At 56.4% G+C, this 14,297-nt stretch overlaps 1 long non-coding RNA gene across 1 annotated transcript; it reads left to right on the forward strand.

Annotated features, from left to right (window-relative positions):
- Nucleotides 1–1,699: 1,699 nt before the first annotated feature.
- Nucleotides 1,700–5,137, forward strand: LOC118999834 (uncharacterized). The gene is made up of 4 exons (XR_005069187.1): nucleotides 1,700–2,075; nucleotides 2,327–2,833; nucleotides 3,488–4,364; nucleotides 4,535–5,137. It is a non-coding gene; the product is annotated as an uncharacterized LOC118999834 (long non-coding RNA).
- The last annotated feature ends 9,160 nt before the right edge of the window (nucleotides 5,138–14,297 follow it).

Raw genomic sequence — 14,297 nt, forward strand, 5'->3', positions numbered from 1 at the left:
AGTCTTGCTCTCCTCCCTGGCCTGCACTCCCACCTGACCTCCTGTGTGTTTTGCAGAATTAGCTGCTCTCGCCTGTCCTGGACTGTGTCTCGCTTGTCCTCGGGGCCCAGAGGAGTGCCTGGCACCTAGTAGGCACCTAATACATCTTTGCAGAATGAATGACTTGGAAGGGTCACAATGCCCACTTGCAGAGCCTGAACCAAGTACGGGGTCCTCCAATGCACCGGTACGTGTGCGGTGGCATGGGTCCCATGGCCATGAAGCCAGCCCCGCTGACTTGGGCCCTTCCCCAGAGCTTTGCCCTGCAGGGCCAAGGGTGGACTGCAGGTTTTCCCTCCCATGTGGAGCCTGTGAGGCTGTGGATAGCTGGGGCCGCTCCAAATACCCCAATTTCCCTGTGCCCCCCACAGAGCCTGGCGCAGACGGTGAGCTCAATAAAATGCCCAACGATTGAGTAAATCAATCAGCCAACTCCCTAATTGACTCCTCACAACCCTTTGTGCTCTTTGGCAGTCTCCAAATTGCCACTCAGCCTTTGCTGGTCCCCCTCATTCCCACAAGGAGTAAGTCTAGTCTGACTCTGGGTGCCACCACCTAGGCAGGCCCTGGCTCGCCCCCCCAGGTGCCCTTGCCCGCCTGCGTCCTCGCGGTGAGCACACGGTTATCTGCACCTGTCCCCAGTCCCCTTAACCAGGTGGAGGGACCTCCTGTGGTTCTGAGGGATTTAGAGACACCCGCCTGCCATTTGTGGACTTTCACAGCAACTCGGGTCCATTAGACGATGATTCAGAGAGAGATTAAAATAATGAAGGTGAGACTCGAGTGCAGACCGGGTTCTGCTGGAGCCCCATCCATCACCATTTGTTGCTTAAAGAAAGAATTATCATCCCAGCCCATTAAAAAGAGTTGTTGAGGAGGCACCATGCGAGACCTCAGAAAACTGTCCCCTGAAGAGGGGGGCGGGCACGTCCCTTCGAGGAACCGACGGCCGGAGCGCCTGGCGGGGCTCCCTGGGTGAAGCGGGAGAGTTCAGAAAACCAGACGAGATGTCATCTACCCGCCTTCCCCTGCTCTGAGGAGAATCAGAAGGGAGACAGAGAGGCCCCCGGGAGATGTAGCGTCACCAGGGTGGTCTCCTAGGTCAGATCATTGCCTGCTCTTGAGAGAATCACCTCCAACACCCAATGGGACATTTTCAAAATGCCGCAGCTTGTATTTTTATAATAGCATGTGTATGTTTTTTAAAAGCCCATTATAAAAATGATTAAATAGGTTAATATACATCATCTCAAAGTATTGTTATGCAGTTAGGTGTTTATAAAAATGGCAGATTAGGTGAGAAAAGTAAAGTGTTAAGTGAAAAAAAGCAAGACATCAAACATGTAGCCAGTCTGACTGTTGCAGAAACCACCCCCCGCCCCAGCCCTGGAGGTCTTTTGTTTTGGGTTCTTTTTGCCCACCACCATATTAGGAACTGTGGCTCTCAATGCCAGAGTTTGGTAAAAAGGAAAGGAATTATTTAATTAAAAGTCATACCGGTTTAGAGTAGTGGTGGAATGTGGCCATTAAATCCCAAAGTCCCTTCAAAACAGACGCGTGCACACAGTTGTACCTCCCCTGGCCAGACCCGGCCGGCTCAGGTGGACTCCTGCTCTTAATCCAAAACCGCACGCTCACGGTGGGCTGGGAATCCTCTGCACCTTTCAAACTGCGTGGCCTGGAGAGAGCTCTGCGGCTGCTACATCCTGCCTTCCTGCTTTCGAAGCTGCGTGGCCAAGAGTGACCCCTGCCTGCTCCCAGACCGCCTCGCGCTGAAGGCCCAGTGCACCTGGGTTTAAATCCCCGCGCAGGTCTTCCTCCGTAACCCCGTTTCCGACTCCTCCCACGATGGGTTACACCTGCCCACAGCCTCATTTCTTCTGCCTTCCTCAGCTGCCATCCTTAGTCCGGGCAAGCCGCCCCGTGATGGAGAAACTGCCTCCAGGCCGCTCCAGCAGGTGCAGGAAGCCCCCCCAGCTACATGGCCTCTCGGTTGGAGTCCATCCCCCCATCCATCGCCCAGGCTCCAAGCACAGGTGTGGCTTTTTAATGTGATTAAAAGACTGGCCAAGTCCTTCGGATCCACCTCCCTCATCCCCTAAGTTATAGCTATGAGGATTTTCTCTGTTTTGGGGGCACCTTCAGCTCAACACCTCGTTACGGGGCCAGTTCCACATAAAAATGTCTACGTGTAGGAAAAGGCTGCATGGAAGAGCACCCCAAATGCTAATAGGTGTCTTCGGCGATGAGGTTATTGGCAACTGGTTTTAGTGTTGTGTGATTTCAGAACCTTCCGAATCGGGCGGGTGTGAGTTAGCACTGTCGCTGCCAGCGGCAGCAGACTCTTCGTGTGTGGCTCTGCTCTGTCCCCCTTGGGGTAACGGCAGTCACCCCATTTTCATGGAAGGACCTACCCCCTACTCTCGGGTGACTAACAGTTAGCTATCGTTATTATTGTTACTATGAATATGCTGTGGTTCCAGACAAACCAACCCCCGGGTCCAGTCAGCTCACCCATGGGACCCCTGCATTGCTGTGGGACGAGGATGGGCCCCAGGGAGCCGGCCCAGCCCAACCGGACTTTATCCCATTGTCTTTATTTAAACTGAGTACAAAGCCGGCAGCACGCAAAGGGGAGAGCTTGTCTGGGAAGGCAGCCCATGGACTTAGGCCAAGAGATGGATGACGACGCGTCCTGGTCATATTGTCAGAGCTCCTGCGTCAAGCCACACCTGAAGCTGGCCCTGCCTTCAGCCTCAGAAGCCATAGATTTCCTTGTGCTTCAACCCATCAGGTTGGCTTTCCGTCTCTTGTAGCAGGGGGAGCGCTCTCCAGCACACTCCCTTTGAAGAGCCTCAGTCCTGCGGGGACCCAGATAGCTGATCGCAGATGAGCGTGGGTGTTCGGTCCAGGGGCCTAAAGACAAAGAGGGGCGGGGAGCTGAGCCTGGGCTCTGGGAGGAACGGCCGCCTGAGCTCAGTGGGGTATGAGTGTGGTGAGCCAAACATGGCAGGCCGCTAGGGCCTGGATCCCTGACACGCTTCTAGGTACCAGCCCAGTGACTCTGGAGCTCCTGATGAGAGGCGTGGGCAGCGAAGCCTTCATGGGGGCTCCCCAGAAAGTGCCCACATTTCCTTCTGCCGGAAGGTTCCCAACTGCTAGGTGGCACCTCAAGGAGGGACATCTGGGGACAAAAACCAAACCTAGCAGTAAAGCAGCTGGGGTGGATATTTTACGGTGAGTTCGGGTGATTTTGGATTCACGAGGATGTGCATCATCTCTCAGAACTGGGCTGGGGGCTGGGGGCAGTTTGAGGCTGGGAAAAGCCAGAGTGGATTTCTCTTTCAACTTCTGGCAAAAATGTGTTTGCTATAGGAATACCGTTCCATAAATAAATAAGTAAATAATGAATAAATCATCAAATACGGCTGTGGGTTTCTTCTGACAGCCAGAAGAGAAGCAGGTTCCAGCAGATCGTCACAGCTGATCAGAAGGGAGAGGCCTGCTGAGGACGGAAGAAGCCTCGCCAGGGACTGATGTTACCGCCGGACGGGAGGCAGGCTGGCTGGGGACGGTCCTGGGTGGACTCCGGGTGGGAAGCGGGCGCCGGCTGGATGCGGGCGTCGCAGAAGGCAGGGCTTTAGACTGAATCGCCCCAGGAATACACAGGGATTACAGGCTTTGAGGTGATTTCCTTAGGGACAGAGCTGAAGTGGCGCATTTTATTGAAAATTGGACTGCGTGGAGCAGGGTCAAATTAAGGAACCTTTCACAGCAGGTACCTGAGGGACTTCTTCTCTCTAATTACCAGGATTGCAGAGTTAAAACCGCCCCCCTCGTTCAGCCCGGCTTCTGGAAAGCGGCCTCATCCCAGAAGGTGCCTGCATGCAAAACACGGTGTTTTATCTGATATTCTCTGAAGTGGCTAATCTACCCGAGCAACCATGGAGTTTTATTAGGTTAATTGTCACTGTAAAAAGCACGGAAACAAACAAACAAAAAAGCCCCCAAAGCTGGGAACATGCGTTTGAAAATAGATACACCAGACCGAGCAAATAAAAATGTAACCGTGGCCTCCAAATTTCCTTCCCTGTGAATCGGTGAGGTTGGAGGACGGTGACTGGATTTGTGAAGCCGACGATACCAGACCAGAGGAGCCTCCCCAGGCCGTCTGCGAGCGCACGTGGGTGGAGACCGCTGAGCCGACAGGCACCCCCCGGAACCACGTTTTTTTCTCTAGTCCAATTCACCACGATTAGGAGATGGAAGCTGACACGTTTCTCCTGATGCCGATTACAAGGTGTACCTCCTTTTTGGCAACGTTGGTAGGTGAAAAGTCCGTTGACTTTCAAATGGAGAGAATGTAGTGTTAAAGGGTATGATTACTTTTTACTCTTTTGACCTCTTTCTGTCTCCCTCTTCTCTCTCTCTCGCTGTTTCTTTCCTCCCCCTTCCCCCACTTCCATTTCTGGCTGTACGATGACACCAAGAACAGTTGCCTTCTGTTGGGAAATTTACAGCCGGGAGGCATGAGGAGGCCCAGTTCTGCTGGGATCACCTGCCCTGAGGGAATGAGTGAATGAGATGATGCCTTTGGAACTTCAGGGAGCTCCAGACACACCGTGGCTGCCGAGGACATGCCCCACCGCTCCCTGCAAAACCCTCAGATAAATTGAGAGTGTCCCCTCGCAGGTCAGACAGGCAAACAGACCCTTTCAACAGCTATAAGCGGGACTTCTTGGCCAACAAACATCTCTCAAGGCCTCGGACACCCAAGTCTTGTTCTTCAAATAACAAAGAGGTTTTCAGAGTCTGGACAAGTGGGAGGAAGCCCTGAGGAAGAGGGTAGGGAGAGGGAGCTTAGCAATGCCAGAGCGAGTGGAAGGGGGCCAGGGCGGCGGGGCAAACGGAAGCTCAGGGAGAACGCGCTTCTGGTGCTTGCTCTCGGCTGTGAGAGGGGACGAGCCAGGCCAGCGCTGGGCGGGTCCTGCTGGCAGCCGTGTCCCTGACGCCAGGGGCTTGCTGGGCGCTCGGCTTGCTGAGACTTCGAGGACTCGGCCTAGAGCGGCGGTTTTCACGCTGGGAGAGGAGACCCGCTGGTGGGTGCAGCCCAGGTGGTGGGCTGTGAAAAAGACCACTAGGGAGACTAGAAACGATTCATGTAAAAAACAGAAAAATAAAATAGGGCAGGACAGACAGTATCAGTGTGCAAGGCCTTCTGTTTCCATTGCTCTCCTGCGTGTGCACGTGAGGTCCGGGCTGGGTGCACGAGGTACCTCTACTATTGTAGAGGGTCTCGGCCAAGAAGGCCTGAAAGCCACCGGCCTGGAGAGCCCAGGCCGAAGGGTGCTGTCTCGGGGAAGAGTTCCGGAGACGGGGCCAAGGGGAGCCCAGGGGGGGAGCCAGGAGCTCACCTCAAGACTGGATTACTCTTGCTCCGATGGCCCAAATGAAAGGAAAAGCCTGTCCTGTCCCATGGCGTTCTCCATGGGCACGGGACCTGGAGGTGGCCTTGTTCTTAGGGGTCTGGGGTGTGGCTAAATTGCAACCTTAGATGGAACTCTGGAGAACCCAGTACCCTAATATGTATGGATTCTAGGGTAAGTGGGGGGGTGGTTTCTGGCTCCAACAGAACATTCTGGGAACATTACCAGCCTCCCCACCATCTGGGAACCTTCACCCCGTCTCCCTCCTGGCTCTCCTCCCTTTCGCATGGGCCAGGCTCCGAGGGGGAGCTGGAGCAGTAGGGCAGGCAGAGGGTGTCACAGGGAAGTCTGCTGTGCTGGTGGCTAGGGTGTGCGGGCAGGCGTGGGGGGCTCTGGTGGCCAGGTCGGAGGTGAGCACTTGCTGTCAGGCTCCAGGGTCTCGGCTCCCTCCAGCGGCAGAGCTGCTGGCTCTGTGGGCACAGTGGGGCTAGGCTTTCCCAGGACAGAACCGGTCGATGGTGTTTGAACCCTGTGGATCGATCGTGGGCTGGTGGGTTCGGGTTGGTCTGGAGACGCTGGGAAGATGCTCACCCTTGTTGCTGCAGACTCGCCTGCCGGTCCTATCTGTTCTCTCTCCCATGAACTCCAGACAAGCTGGGACACCGCCCCCTCCCCCGTGCCCCAAGTGTTTCACATCTGGGGTGGGAAAGAAAGAGGGGCGGGAATGGGTGTTTGGCCAGGGAGACCTTCCACAGCCTTCCAAAGCACCTCCGTCCTCTTCTACACAGCCCCAGCCTGCCCCCTTCCCGCTGCCCTAAAATGGGGAAGGATGTGCCCGAGTACAAAAGACTTTCCAGGGGAAAAGGGGGGAGTCTGACCCAAAGGGGGTGCATTTGTCCCCCCAGTTATTTCACAGGGCAAGGAAGGGGTGGAGGCAGCAAGTCCCCGTGGACACAGCCCTACTCTGTGGGGATCAGAGGGCCCAGCTCCGCCCTCTGGGTCTGCTGAGCAGCCACCTGCAGCAAGGCCTCAGTGTGGGAAGTGCCACTGCGTCTGAAGAGGCTTCCCGGCTGCAGCCCTGGGACCCCATCCCCCTTCCGGCCTGGCCCAGCCCCACCCGGGACAGCCCCGGGGGCGTGTGCCCGCATGCCCACGTCAGCGAGACAGAGACAGAGACAGAAGTTGGGAGGGGTGTGCACACGGGCGCACACACTCAGTCCTGTGCCCAGAGAGAGCCTTTGCCAGGCAGAAGCAAACAGGAAGCAGGCACGAACGTCTCTGCGTGTCGTGTTCAAAGTGACCCTTTGAGATGAGTGACAAACAGTTAAAACAAAAGCCCATTTAGCTTTTATGCCTGTGATTCGTGCGTGGTGTCCATTCCAGTTAATTACAGTGATTTAAAAACATCTGTGTTTAATAAAGAACTTTCCTCTCCCCCATTTGCAGTCCACCCCTCCCCCACCCCAGCCTTTCTTCAGGCCACTGGGCTAACGGGGTAATTACGATCATCACCAGGCCATCAGGCCATGGAATGAAGGTGCGAGAAGATGAGACTTCAGGGGGCCCCGAGAACAGAGAGGGATGGGGCTGGGAGGAGGGAGTGGGCTGGGGAAGGTCAAATCCAGGGACTAGAAAATGAATCTTTTCCCAGCTCCTCATTCATTCTGGGCCTCAGGACGGTTTACTTGACAAGAAGGGAGACTGAGGCAAGGCAGGAGCTTCGCTCTTTGCCCGAGGGTCTCCCTTTGCTCCTGGAAGGTAGCAGGGGTTGGAGAGAGAGGGGCAGGAGGCCCTGAACAGCGGGGTGGGGGTGGGGGGCATGGAGAAGACTCCACACTGGGCACTCAGCCCTGGGTCAACAACCTTCGGTTTATAAAACGCGATGTCTGTTCTCCGACTCCCTTCTGCTGCCCTGGCGACGTGTCTGTGGCTCCCGCTCAGGGTCATGTCTGTCTGTGGCCACAGTGCCCCCTCCGTGGATGCCAGGAGGCTCAGAAGGCCCCAAACACATCGGCCCTGGGCGATTTTTTCCATGTTCCAGCTCACCACCAATGAGCAGAAAGGCCCAAGGCTGGCCTCCTGCCCGGGAAGCTAGCTGCCGACTGCCAGGCAGAGCAGGCCTCGCCCTGCAGGTCCCTGTCTTCAACCCTGGGGAAGGCCAGGCCCATCACCTTGGGCATGTCCCGGGCCACGGCTGACAGCTGATTTCAGGGGAGGCAAAAAGCTAAACAATAGATTCCACCCAGCAGTTCAGTGCTCTGGGAGACCTGGGAGATTTGGGGACCCTGGGGGGTGGGCGTGGGCACAGCAGTTAAGGTGGAGGAGAAGGCAGCTTTGGGGTGCTAGGCTGTGGCAGGCCTGGGGCTCCCATCAGACGGCCACCCCCTGCCCTGCCAAACTTGGGCCAATGGCACCGAGTGGCGTCACAGCGGTTGGGTTCGATGAAAGTCGAAGGGACTCACTAGGTGTGTGACCTGGGCCAGTGGCTTGGCCTCTCTGCTCTCAACTTTCCCCTCTGTACAATGAAGGCAATGGGAGGGGTGTCGCACAGTCTCCCGGTGGGAAGTACAGCCAGGCCTGCACACGGTTAGTGGGGCCCCGACGGTGTTGGGACCGCTCAGCCGGCACCCTGTGCTCAGCCTTCTTGTTCGTACCTCCCCACAGTCTTGTCCACGCAGTCGGTCTGTCTCCTCCAGATCGCCCGCCAGTCCCCGAGGACAGGGAGCTGGCCTTTTTTAGCGTTGTGTTTTGGGGAACTTTGGATGTAGTACCTTGTGCGCGGTAGGTATTTAAGATGTGCCATTGAATTAAATTGAGTCAAGTCTGCAACTCTGGAGTTTTCCCAAAGTTTGGCAGTCAGGGGGCTGTGGGGAGAGTTGACCCCAGAGCATTCAGATGAGAGTCTCCAACGAGAGGTGACAGACCCACACAGCCCCTTACCATCAAGGAGGAAGGGCTGTCCTGAAGAGGTGGCCTCCGTGAGGCTCGTCACTGGCTAAGACTAGTTGTCTCCTGGAAGAGCAGTGTGACCCCCCCAAACCTTGCGTGTGGCGTGTGAGCGTACAGCTCATTCACAAGTGCATGTCCTTGGTGTGAGCTGCAAGGACCTTCCACGATGTCACAGAGCCCAGCAATGCCCTGGGCTCCCCAGGGGCTGCAGGACCGGCAAGGACTGGCCACTAACAGCAGAACCACTCGTTGCTGTTGTGGATCCTACTCTTGGCAGCCCTGGGACACTCGGACAGTCCAGGGCTGGGCAATAACTATTTCCCGAATGAATGAATGAATGAATGCACAAGAGAATAAAAGGCTAAAGTGAGGCCCCGTACCTCACTTGTAACACAAAGGCTGTGGGTTCAATCCCGAAGAGCATTATCACTTTCTAGAATTAAGTCTGTTTCGTGGTCCTCAGAGGGGCTTTCTCTGGTTGCTTATTAATTCGCTTGGCAAATATTCACTGGGCCTCCACATGGACCAGGCTCCCAGCTCTGGGAAGGGGTAGGGGGGCACCAGCCCAGGCCACCCCAACTGTAGCAGATGGTCTCCAGCCCAGGGAGCCTGTTCCCAGGTCACCAGAGTGGCAGTAGCCCTGGCAGTGACATTTCGTAAGTCCTGACTGTCAGGCATTTGCTCCCAGACAGCGTTCTGAGTCTTGCCCAGCGGGATGTCTCAATCCTTTGCTCTCCAGACAAGGAGCCCCAAACAGAAAAGGGTGGGAAGATGTGGGCTGAGTCCCTGGAGAGTTCAAGATCCCCAGGACTGGTGGGCCCATCTCTCCCCCGTTTATGAATGGGGCCGCGGGGCCCCGAGCACTACCCACATTCTTGCTGGAACAGAGCCTGGCCCCACACTTCCTCCACCCAGTGCCAGGCCCGCTGGGTGAACCTCACATACTGTCGGGCTCTGCTGACGTCAGGGAAAATCTTAGCAGCTCATGCACAGGACACGCATTTGTCAATTAGCTGATCACCAAAAGAAAGGTTTGTGGTTTCACACTGTCCTCTTCCCTGGCAGACCGGGACTCTGTTTCCCACGCCCAGTGCAGGACTCTTATTCCCTCCGCCCGCTGGAGGTGCGGTCCGGGCGAGGCCTCCCTTGGTCCGCACCTGTGCCTGAGCTGGTACCTGGGTGGGAGGGAGGGATGGGGAAGCCGTGTGTCTTGGGGGTTGGGGGGCGCTGTTCACACCTCGGGAGCAGGAATGACAAATGGCCCCCGCTGGGAGCCCTGCCTGCCTTCCTTCCGGATCATTTATCTCAATGCGGGTGATTTGCATACTGACAGACGGGCACTGCCGCCCTCCGTGCCGCCTCCCCTCCCACCCTCACCCCTTCCCTCTCCTTCCTGGGACCCACTCTGCCCTACTCTGAAGGGGCTGCCTGCCCCAGGGCCACCCTGAGGGGCGCCCTAAAGTCCTGAACGCCTCCCCGGAGGGCTCTCAAGGAAATGACCAGCTGGTCTCCAAAAGGCTCCGGTGAAGCAGTCACAGTCAAAGCTCCTCCAAGGGGCAAGCGGGACCCCTCCTGATTGGGGAGGGGGGTGATCAGGACAAGTGACACTGTGCCTTCCCATGGGAGATTCCGCTGAGGCCGGGAGGAGCAGTGAGGAACAAGATGAGGAGACAGCCCACTGCCTCCCCACCACCACCGTGGCAGACATGGCATTCCAATCCGGATCTGCTGGCTCCAAAGCCTATGGGTCACCAGGAGGCCGTGTGCACTCCAGGAGGCTCAGGAGAGAAGGGGTGGGTGGTGGTGACCAGTGACAGGCCACCACCTCATCTTGGAAGCTGTGACCAGGTGGAGGGCGGCTGGGTCAGTCTTCCACACAAGCCACCTTCCCCTCCTGCGGCCTCTGTTTCCTGATGACCTCATCCCTCCACTGGCTGCCTGGGCACCGCCACAGGCCAGAGACTTTCGGAACCCCCAGTTTTCAAGGCCGGCCATGCGGGGAGTGACACCTGGCCATGGAAACAGTCCCTGGCCCGTTGCCAGCCCAGTGGGTGAGTTCCTGGTTGGAGGTGCCCCTCTGGGGAAAGGCCCGGGCAGGGGGTTCCGGGGCCTGGGCAGGGCTGGCCAGGGCTCCCTGGGAGGCCAGGCTCAGCAGGGCTGCTGTGCCCTGCCCCCCACCCCCCACCCCCCAGGAGAAGTTGCATAACTCAGAGATGAGGCTTCATGGGGTGGGGGACGGGGCCCACTTGGAATCTGGGCTGGTTTCTTCCAGGCCCCTCCCACAAATCCCCTGTCAGCCACACATGTCGGCTCAGAGGGAGGCCTCCCTCCACTTGGTGGTCTGAAAGGGCCTGGGCCTTTGGAGGGACGCCCTCCTCACCCCGGACCTCTGCCCTCCGGCGGCTCTCCCTCTGAGACCTGGAGCTCCCCCCCGCCGCCCCCTGCCGGGCGTACCGCTCCGCTCCTGCCAGCAGGGCCAGAGGGAGGCTTGGCTTTCTGCCTTCTCTGGACTGTGACAAGGTGCCAGACCAAGGGCGGACGCGGGGAGCTGTGTGTTCCCTGTCCCAGCATGAGGACACCCAGCATCTGTAGGAAATTTAAAAGCGACAGTCAAGGCACCAACACTTGGTTTGCATCTTACTAACCCCACACACCCTGGACTCCCAACGATACCCCTGGAACGTGTTTCTGTCGGTCCGAAGACTTTGTTGTCACTGTGGGGTGCGGATAACGTGTACGGAGGCTTCGAGTTGGTGCTCGTTCATTACTCAGCCCGTGCTACACAGCGTACTCTTCGTGAGCCAGTTAGAAAATGCCAGCTGTGCCTTTGGCTCCCAGCGTGGGGACGGCCACTTGCGTTCATTTGTTCATTTGGGGAGGAAGTTGGTGAGGGGTTGGAAGCCTTCAAGGTCAATTCCGGGGCAGTTTTGTGTGTCCAGCCCCCGAGGAATGACACCTCTCCACCTTTACACAGCAGGTTAGAATTCACCAGCAGCAGAGCACAGGGACGGCAGGACTCGACTTATCCAGCACAGTCCCTGGACACTCCTAGAGTGTCCTTTGTGCTTCACGCGTAAAACAGTGACACCGTGGGAACTGTGTCCACCCACGCTTATGGTTGGCAAGTGCACTACACATTTTAGTTCCCACATGAAAAGGCTTACTGGATTAGAATGATCTTTTTAAGGTGAAGGGTATTCTTCCTTTTAAAATGATTGTTTTAGCCTTGGCTGGTATGGCTCAGTGGACTGAGCACTGGCCTGTGAACCAAAGGGTCGCAGGTTCAATTCCCCGTCAGGGCACATGCCTGGGTTGGGGGCCAGGTCCCCCGTTGAGGGCGCGTGAGAAGCAACCATGTGAGAAACATGGATGTTTCTCTCCCTCTCTTTCTCCCTCTCTTCCCCTCTGTCTAAAAATAAAGAAATAGCATCTTTAAAATAATAAAATAAAATGATTGTTTTAAATCACCAAACAAGGAAAGAATGACTATTGCGTGTATTATTGCCATCCGTGTTCCCTGTGACGGCTGTAACAACCGCCACCAACCTGACAGTTTATTGCAGCATGAAGCTACCATCTCACGGTACTGGAGGCCAGAGTGTGAAACGGGCGTCACCCGGCCCGCACTGAGACGTCGGCGGGCCAAGCACCCTGCAGGGGCTCCCGGAGAGGAGGCTCCCAGGGCGGCCTGTGGTGCTTGGCTTGCAGGCCCTTCCTCCACCTTCAGCGTGCTTCATTCTTGTCCTTATGTATCCTCGTCCTCGGATGTAGCCTCCACAGATGAGAGTGAGTCCACCAAGACGCGCTCTGCTTGGGGAGGAAAGGTGGCCGAGCTCTCAAAGGAGAAGGGCCAGGAGCCTGTTCCTCAGTGGGTTCTTATTGGGTTCATTGGCTCAGGAACACGGGTAAAGCTCATCAATCACTGTCCGGCAGTGAGGATCAAACAATAGACAACATTCCGAGAACTCCGAGGGCTTATTCGGAGTCTGGGTCAGAGAGCTAAAGGGCCAGGAAACTTTGGGAAACAAACTCATTACCTGCCTGGACCCTTATCAGAAAACTGATATTCTTAGCAAAGCAGGTTTCCCAGGATTTTACGCATTCTTTCTTAGGTCTGATGCCCCAGGGAACCGCTCATTCCTGCCCTGGCTGCACCGCCCTCCGGCATCATTGCAGGTTTAAGTCGGGTGAGGGAAGTAAGGCAGCCAAGAGATTAGGAGACTTCTTGTGGACAGAATGAGGACTCAGGCTGTGTCAAAGCCGAGGGGCAAAGGGCCATCACCCCCTTTATCTATAGCCCCTCAAGTCCTTCCCTGAGCTTGGCTTAGGCCACCACTTGCCTGTCTTAGGTCACCCCTGTCTGTCTTAGGTCATCCCTCCCTTGAGGAATTTTATCAGTCATTGGCTAACCAGTCATCCGCCCGGGGCCAGGCAGGGTGAAGCACAGAGGGCAGAGGCGGCGCCCCAGCCAGGGAGATACGCTTTGTCTCCTTAGTGGCTTAGGGTCCCCAGGTCTCTTACTCAGCCTCAGCCTGAGTTATGGTTTCCGAAACCAGGCAGGGTGGTCCCAACAGTCCCCTTCTCCCAAATTGCCCTTTGCCTTGCTCTTATAAGCCACATGACTGCTCTCAGGGCCCATCTGCAATATCCAGGGTAACCTGCCTGTCTCAAAACCCTTAAGTCATCACATTTGCTAAATCCCTTTCGCCAAATAAGGCCATAGTTTCTAGGGATGAGGATATTTCGAGGGGCTGTCGTTACACAGCCAACCACAATTACCAAAAATCACTTCTGTGTGGGGTCGGCTTTGAAAAGTCACCCACTTCAGGTGTGAGATGGGGCCTGAGGCCTGGCGCTCAGGAAGGCCTATAGAGAACAGGTGTTGTCGCAGGTGAGGGGAGGTTGTATTTGGATGGAAGTCAGGTGTGTGCCTGTGTGTGTGTGGGGGGGGTGCACAGGCTTGATTAAATGGTGTGCAAAGGTTGGACGAGCTGTAAATCTGGTCCTGCTCCAGGGTCAAGGATATTTAAGCTCCGCACCTGTGGGGCCCTGACGTTTTATTCTTAGAAAGTGTTCTTCACAGCACACGCGTCACTCACTGCCCCCCGACATACCTAAACACACACGGCATCGCTGCTCCGGTCTGGAGTTGCCTGAGCGCCCACCTGTGCAGGCTGCCTGCTGGACCCGAGAGACGCAGCAGTGAACGCACCAACGCACTGCCTGCGCTCACGGAGCTGACGTCAGGGCCACGCGTGACTGTTTACTGCCTGCTTCCACCCTGGGACGCGTGCTCCTGAGCACAGGCCCTCCTCCTGTCCTTAGCCTCTCCCTAGAGGGGTGCCTGGCTTCTGAGGGCCTCAGCGAACGTTCCTCGGGCCAGTTAGTGTGCCGTGGGGTCCGTCTCGAGTGGGAGGAATTCCGAGTGCTCGGTCTCTGAGCAAACATATACCCACAGATGACAAACGTGGATTTTCTGGTTTCCGTGGTTATCGTGGCTGTGCTGTTTCTTCACAGTCTTGGGCTTCAGGGCCCACTGTGAATCCGAGCGGAACTTCTGAAAGGTTCAGCGCAGGCCCTTTGCTAGGACAGCCACCAGTTCGCTGAGGACTGCATCATATCCCATGAACTCTAATGGGCCAAAATCATGGTCTTAGAAGAAGTATTTTCCTTTATGTTACTGGATCTAAAAACCCTCCATTTAGCCCTCAAACTCGGCGCTGTTTCTAACCCTCCTCTTCCCCTAAACAAGGCGTGTTACCCCAATACCCCTGGACCCCACCCTTCTGCTCTCCACTCCCAAAGGGGACAGGTGGCCGGCTCCATTTTCGGGCAGCTATTGGTCTCCAGGTGGTCAGCCCACTGCTTTTGATTAGTTTGGGG

Source organism: Sturnira hondurensis, unplaced genomic scaffold, assembly GCF_014824575.4.
Source record: "Sturnira hondurensis isolate 20B ecotype Veracruz unplaced genomic scaffold, ASM1482457v3 Scaffold0001221, whole genome shotgun sequence".
Taxonomy (NCBI): domain Eukaryota; kingdom Metazoa; phylum Chordata; class Mammalia; order Chiroptera; family Phyllostomidae; genus Sturnira; species Sturnira hondurensis.